This window comes from Cynocephalus volans, chromosome 4, assembly GCF_027409185.1.
Source record: "Cynocephalus volans isolate mCynVol1 chromosome 4, mCynVol1.pri, whole genome shotgun sequence".
NCBI lineage: Eukaryota > Metazoa > Chordata > Mammalia > Dermoptera > Cynocephalidae > Cynocephalus > Cynocephalus volans.
In genome coordinates, this window is record NC_084463.1 from 42,527,413 (window position 1) to 42,534,284 (window position 6,872).

Genomic DNA, 6,872 nt, shown 5'->3' on the forward strand with positions numbered 1-6,872 from the left:
AATATACATCTGACAAAGGATTAATATCCAGAATATATAAGGAACTCAAACAACTTTACAAGAAGAAAACAAGCAACCCAATTAAAAAATGGGCCAAAGAGCTAAGTAGGCATTTCTCTAAGGAAGATATACAAATGGCCAACAGACATATGAAAAAATGCTCAACATCACTCAGCATCCGGGAAATGCAAATCAAAACCACACTGAGATACCGCCTAACCCCAGTTAGGATGGCTAAAATCCAAAAGACTCTGAACGATAAATGCTGGCAAGGTTGCGGAGAAAAAGGAACTCTCATACATTGTTGGTGGGACTGCAAAATGGTGCAGCCTCTATGGAAAATGGTATGGAGGTTCCTCAAATAATTGCAGATAGATCTACCATACGACCCAGCTATCCCACTGTTGGGAATATACCCAGAGGAATGGAAATCATCAAGTCGAAGACAATATATATTTTAAAAACAGCAATTTGTTAAACAAAAATATTATTTTAAAAATCAATAATTATTCTTCACCAGCTCTATTAGAATTCTGGAAACTGTTGTACTGGCAAAGGATATGATGTTAAGATTATTAGAAAACTGCTAGTCATACCCTTCTTCATAAATCTTAAACACCAATCATTTGTAACAGCTTTTAGAAAAGCATTAGTTTAAAACAACTAACTATGAATGACAAAAGACTTAAAACGACCGCTTGTAAATATCTGATAAGAATTTATATTGCAATTCATGAATAAATTTGGTCATTTCTGAAGTATGCAATGTTCAAAAATAATAACTAAAATTATGACTGTTTACATATGGCCTGTGTAAAAGAGGACAGTTTGTTGTCCCCCGTCCCCCCCAGTAGCCGGGTTGTATACAATAAAGGCCAGCATCTCAGGACACATGGTAATTTAGGCTGGGACCTCTCAGTTTGGGTTTTAAATACTTATGAGAATACCCCTGTGGGGCTGGCCTGTTAACCCTGCTAGAGCTTGGTGCTGAGAACTCTGAGAGTCAGGGTTTCATCCCTTTACTGACCAGCTGCCAACAACAGCAACAACAAAAAAGTGTCTTTTTGGTCCCTATAGTTGTTGTAGCTATAGAGACATGTGCCTTTTTGCCTTTGATAAAAAGCCTTTTACACAGGCAATTTTAGACTCATTTAGTGTTTTAGTATTCTCTCCATACTGATCTAGAAATGCACCCCATTGTTTACAATGTGCCTCACAGTTGAATAACTTTAAGTCAAGAATATTCCCATATGTTCACTTTAATTCAGAATTATGTTTAGTGAGGTTTGCCTTATCTCTAGGAGAGCCCAGGTTCTGAGATCCAGGAGTCCCAGCCCCATGGGTTCAGCTGAGCCAATTGTCCCCTGCCTACCTGAGGCTTCCTCCTGAACCCAGTCCAGTTCCTGTCAGACCCACTTCTAAGGGGAACCCAGTAAGACTGGACCTAGTCCAGATCAAAAATGTCAAAAATGCCAAAATGAAGTCAGAGACCTCAGAATGTTAAGTTTCTGAGCTTGGTCACTACTGGTGGTGACCTCCAAATGCAAAAATGTAAAGTGATGAGCGTAAGAGGTCAGCAGAGGGCCCACATCTGCTACTCACTGTGGGAACACAGGGGCCTGTTTAGTACAGGGAGTGCACAGAGGGCAAAAGCGTAAGTGCGCAGAATCAGAACATTATATGCTGAAAACAGCACATGCTGGAAACAGCAAAGATGTTATGATTCATTAGTAGGGAACATGAAGGTCATTTTCTGTCCTGTTCACACACTCCTTTCTGTACTTCTTTTGTTACTGTACTCAACTTGTGACATGTCCAAGGTCTTGATACGACAATAAAAGACAAGACAAGCCTGAGCTCAGGGCTGCACTGACTTTCTCCCTTCTTGTGGGAGTTAGCTCGGTGCAGTCCCTCTGCGCCTCTCATTGCTTTCAAGTATTTGGGCTTTGAGTACTCCTTGCATCTCCACCACTGAGAGGACAGTGACAACTCATTGCTCCAATGGGCCACTATCAGGGGAGGTCTCTTTCACATCCTACTTCTAACACTAAAACTGGTAAAAATGAGCTTAGGCACATTGCACTTTTAAAGAGTTTGTTTGAGAAAACAGACAATACATTTGACAGCACCAGACCTCAAGTGACTCAAGGCTCCACCAGTGGATGTAAGAGGGAAACTTTTATAAAGTGTCCATACCAGTAAAATAAATAAAATATTTGATTGGTTAAAGTGGAAAGTCTGTAGTTATAGGCTAGTTGACAATTTTGATAGGTTAAATTACTCTGAGTAAAATGTCAGTTTGCTACTTAGACACCAAGAACAGTAGAGCCATCTCAGCCTAATGACCTCACAACTAATTATTTCAACACTACTAATAATTTAGTCATTCCTCCTGCAAACTAGTTTTTTAAAATTTAGAAAACTTCTCACTAAAAGCACTCATCTCTCCTCACGCACAAGTCTCTGAGGAGTTGAGTCTTATGCATCTCAGCTTCAGACCACAATCTTCTGAGTGGCTCATGGAGGTGCCACTGACTGTATGTGCCTCCTTTCCCAACCCAATGGGCAAATGAGTTAATGCCAAACCATATCATCATGTACTAACACCTTCATGATGCAGACTCTCAATGTAGTTATTCTGGAGATGCTGGTGGAGTCTCTGAAACAAGCCTTTCAGGATAGAAACACGTCCTATGTCACCACATTTTTGTGCTCCTACTGGCCCTTGGGAACTGCCAACCAGTTCCTGGACCAGTTCTGAACTATGTGAGTGCTCACTCACTGCAACGTGCAGGGGCGGCTCTGCCGACTACGTTCTATGTCTTGGAAACGCCTCTGAAGCTCTCTGAGCCTAAAACATTTCCTATGCTGAAAAGTAGGATGAACTTCATTTATTTTCTGTAGGGACTAAACAGGACAGGCCATGACAGGTGGCTTCCTAATGCCTGGCTCCCTGGTGATGCCTCCCAGATGTGCTGTGGTTGTTCTTATTCATTATTATCATCTCCCCTATAAAGAATTGATCACCCCCACATTGACACAGGGACTTTACCAGTTTTGAAAAAATCACACCGAAGGAAAAAATTTTCCTTCTTATAAAGGTTTGAGATTCCACCTTGTAGGTCCTTTCCGTAGTCAGAGCAGCATGCCTGGTTCTTGTTTATGGCAGAGGGCTCTAGGCCCACTCAGATATCTAAGAAGGTTTGGGAGGAGGATTAATCACTCAACAAATATATATTAAGTACCTGCTATGTACAGTCATTTTTCTAGGCACTTGGCATAATTTAATAAACAATGGAGTCACCAATTTATGGTCCTCAATTCTATTCAGGGAGCCAGAATCTCACAGTAGACCTTATAAGTAGGTTGTGTCCAGAGAACATTAGACGTGACACCCTCATGGCATCTTTAGGTATGAATGCATCTTCCCATATTCTGATGGGGGATGACAGACCCCTGGACCTACTAAAAAAAATAGTGTTTGAGGTCAAGAAGGACACCCCTCCAAAGTGGGGAGAGTATGTTGGCTCAGGGGTGGGGTGTGTCTTTCTTCTGGATGAACAGGGGCAGTCCCAGCAGCACAGACCCAAACAAGGGTGCCCTGTTAAGAGCATTTTGGAAGGAAATGTCAGGTCTCTGACTGCTGCCAATATGACTGCTCCCAGAATCATCTCTTCCATATTTGGCACCTCTCTGAAGCAGTACTCAACAGATTTCTGTCAACTCCAGCACTTTCCCTGTTTCCAGCTGACAGCAGCCCACATAAATTTCAATACAACCAGCTCAGACCTGCAGCATCATGGACACCTTCTGTTTCCCCATGTGGAGCATCTAGAATCCACTGAGGCAAAGTCAGGGGAGTAGGTTGGACTGCTTTCTGGAAGATTTTCTGGATGTGGGTTTCATGGGTTAAGACTTTCCTTAAATGCAGTGAGATGTCTTCTCAGAAAAGCAAGTGGACAGTGATTTATGTTGCTGAGCCTTTCTCATCTTTCATCTTCCGTGCTAGATCCACACCCACAGGCACCTCCAAGGCTACTCTAGAGCCAACAGCAGCACCAGTGCCAGATTTATGGCCAGCTCAGCAGCAGGAGTCAACTGCAGCACTGGCCCATGCCCACTTCCAAAACTCTGCATGAGCCCCTCCAAAATGAACCACACAGTCCCTGTTAGCACCATGTCATTCCCTCTAGCCCCAGGAAGTAAAAGCACTACAAGAAACCCAGCTATTCCAGGATAAGCCAACAACTACGCTATTCAGCCAGAGGAGTGATTTGAGATCTGGTTACAGTCCATGGAGCATCTCAGTGAGAATGGGAGGTGAGGGCCTTCTGGGAATTTGAAGACAGCCCAGGGTGGGAGGACATTCCTTGGTGGCCAGCTGCAGAGATCCCATGGCCATGATTCTCTGATGTCACAGACCCTGTTGCATGGTGACCACTGGAACACCAAAACTCCAGCTGCTGGGCAGGCACTGGGAGAGAGAACTTAGGTGTGGCTCCTGGTAGACTCACAGCTGCCTCTCTGTCCTGTAGCTACAAGCTGTCCTGTGAGCTGGAGCCCTCATCCCAGTTGACCAGCAACACCCTGAAGGCCAAGAAAAGTGGCCATCATGAAGCTCAGGGGCAACTTTGCTGGCAGGAAGGGGTGAACTGCCTGGAAGCTTAATGAATGTTTGGACTAAGCATGAGCTCAGCAAGTCACACAGCAGGGACTGGGATCACTCACACCTTCACTGCTGGCCAGCCTGGTGTGTGGAGTGAGTTGCCTCATCTCTCTGGGACATGATTTTCCTCTCTGTAAAATAAGGTGATGCCAATTGGTCACTCACACAGCAGGGACAAATGAGGCCCTGTTGATGGACCAGACACTGAAGCTCACAGTGCAGTGAGGTGGGGAGGCTGGTCCATTAATCCGGGAGAAGGCCTCATGGTAGTTCATCCCTTCTATCCAATCATCAGGCCCCCATCACGGAGGTCTCTGTCAGTGGCAGAGAAAACTCCCGAGTCAAGATCAAGTGAAGCCCCTTTCTCAGCATCAGGGCACAGTTGGGGCACTTGGGATCCTGGTTCAGCTCCTCCAGCTCTGATGTGGAGAACATTGTGAACTTTTTCCTGGGTTTCTAGCAGGGCCAGAAGAAGAAGGGAAGACCCTGCCCCTTATCCCCGAAAGCTCTTCCTCAGCCCTCTTTACCGACTGAGCAAGTACAATAATCATTATTTTTTAAATAGTAGGTGCTAAAGTGTAACACTACATTAAAATCCTGTTTCTATTACAGCCTGGAAGTTGTGGTTTTTGTTTCTTTCCTTTATGTGTTAAATTAAATAACATATAGACTATCAAATGCCTCCTTAGAATAAGAAATTATGCAGGGTCAGCAGTATATTGTACATGGAAAAAAGGAGAAAAAAGACCCAATCTCCCTCTCTTGCTACTGAAGGAAACACCCAAGTTCACTTTCCTTAGAGCACATGTTCATTTCAGTGTCATTAACCTGGGCAAGGAGGGAGGACAGCCCCTCAGTGTTACACTTTCCTCCGTGTAACCGAGATGAAAAAAAGAGAAAGAAATAATTCCCTCAAAGTACCATCAATGAGGCCTGGAGGGACTGCCACCCATCAGGGGAGCAGCCCCAATCCAAAATCAGCTTGTTTTTAAATTGACAAGACAAGGAAGTTTCACAAGAAAAATCAGTTGATTCAATCATCAAAGAAGGACATAAAAACAGCAGTGTTACAGAAGGGAATTATAGCTAAGTATAGCTTTAAACAACTAAAACTAGTAATAGCAGTAAAATTAACAATGTGACATTCCAGAATGCAAATCGTAAAAAGCTAAGTCAATCCACCAACAAATGGCTTGCCCTTAGTAAACATTTTCTTTTCCACATACTTCCTACAGCAATTTTTTTAGCACACTCAAACAGCATGCAAGCAGTTCTTTACCATATCTAAAGAACAATCAGTAGGTTAAATAGTCAATAGTCATTCAAGCTGGAATCCAACCAGCAACCTAAAACAAAGTACACAATCCCATCCCTAAACAGTGATTAGAATTGATTAGATGGCTTTTGCCAAACCTATCTGTGGACTATTGTCCCCTACTCAAGAGCCTTTTGGCTCATTTATGCATTACCTAAAAATCCTATTCTAAGATCAAAGGAGAATCAAGATTTCTAACCCACTACACCTCAGGACTCCCAGGATTTAGAGACTAAGGATATTTTCACAGGGCATAGTACCAACCTCAGGAATTTGAGTGTCTCTAAAGATAACACTTGCAGAAATAATTTCCTGACCCAGGACTGTGGCTGTCTTTCTGCCATTGTGAAGAGAAAACAACATCTGCTGCCTCACTTGCTAAGGATTATTGTGTCCCACGATTGGACATGTAGTTTTCTAGTTATATCTATGGAATTGCCTCAGCACTATTACAGGAAAACGATACAAAGATCACAATGAGCAATGGGGGGGGGGGGGTGACAAGGCCAAAGGAATATTATTTACAAATGGACTAAAGAGAGACAGAACGCTGCGTCCTCAGACCACATCCAGGAGCTCCCTGACTGAGCCTTACCTTAGATTTCATTCCTTCTGGATGATTGTCTCTGATCTCAAACTTCCTTTTCCTTCTGATTTATTGTCTATGGGAAAAGAATTGTGATGATGCTTTTAAGGCAAAAACCAGAGTAAGAGAACTTTTTAGCAGTAAATGCCTGGCCGATGTTAAAAAATAAAAATAATTTGAAATCAACAACTTAACTTTTTACCTCAAAGAACTAGAAGAAAGTTAGCAAAGTCAACTCAATGTTAGAAGAATATAAAAAATAAAGACTAGAGTAGAAATAATAGACAATAGAAAAACAACAGAAA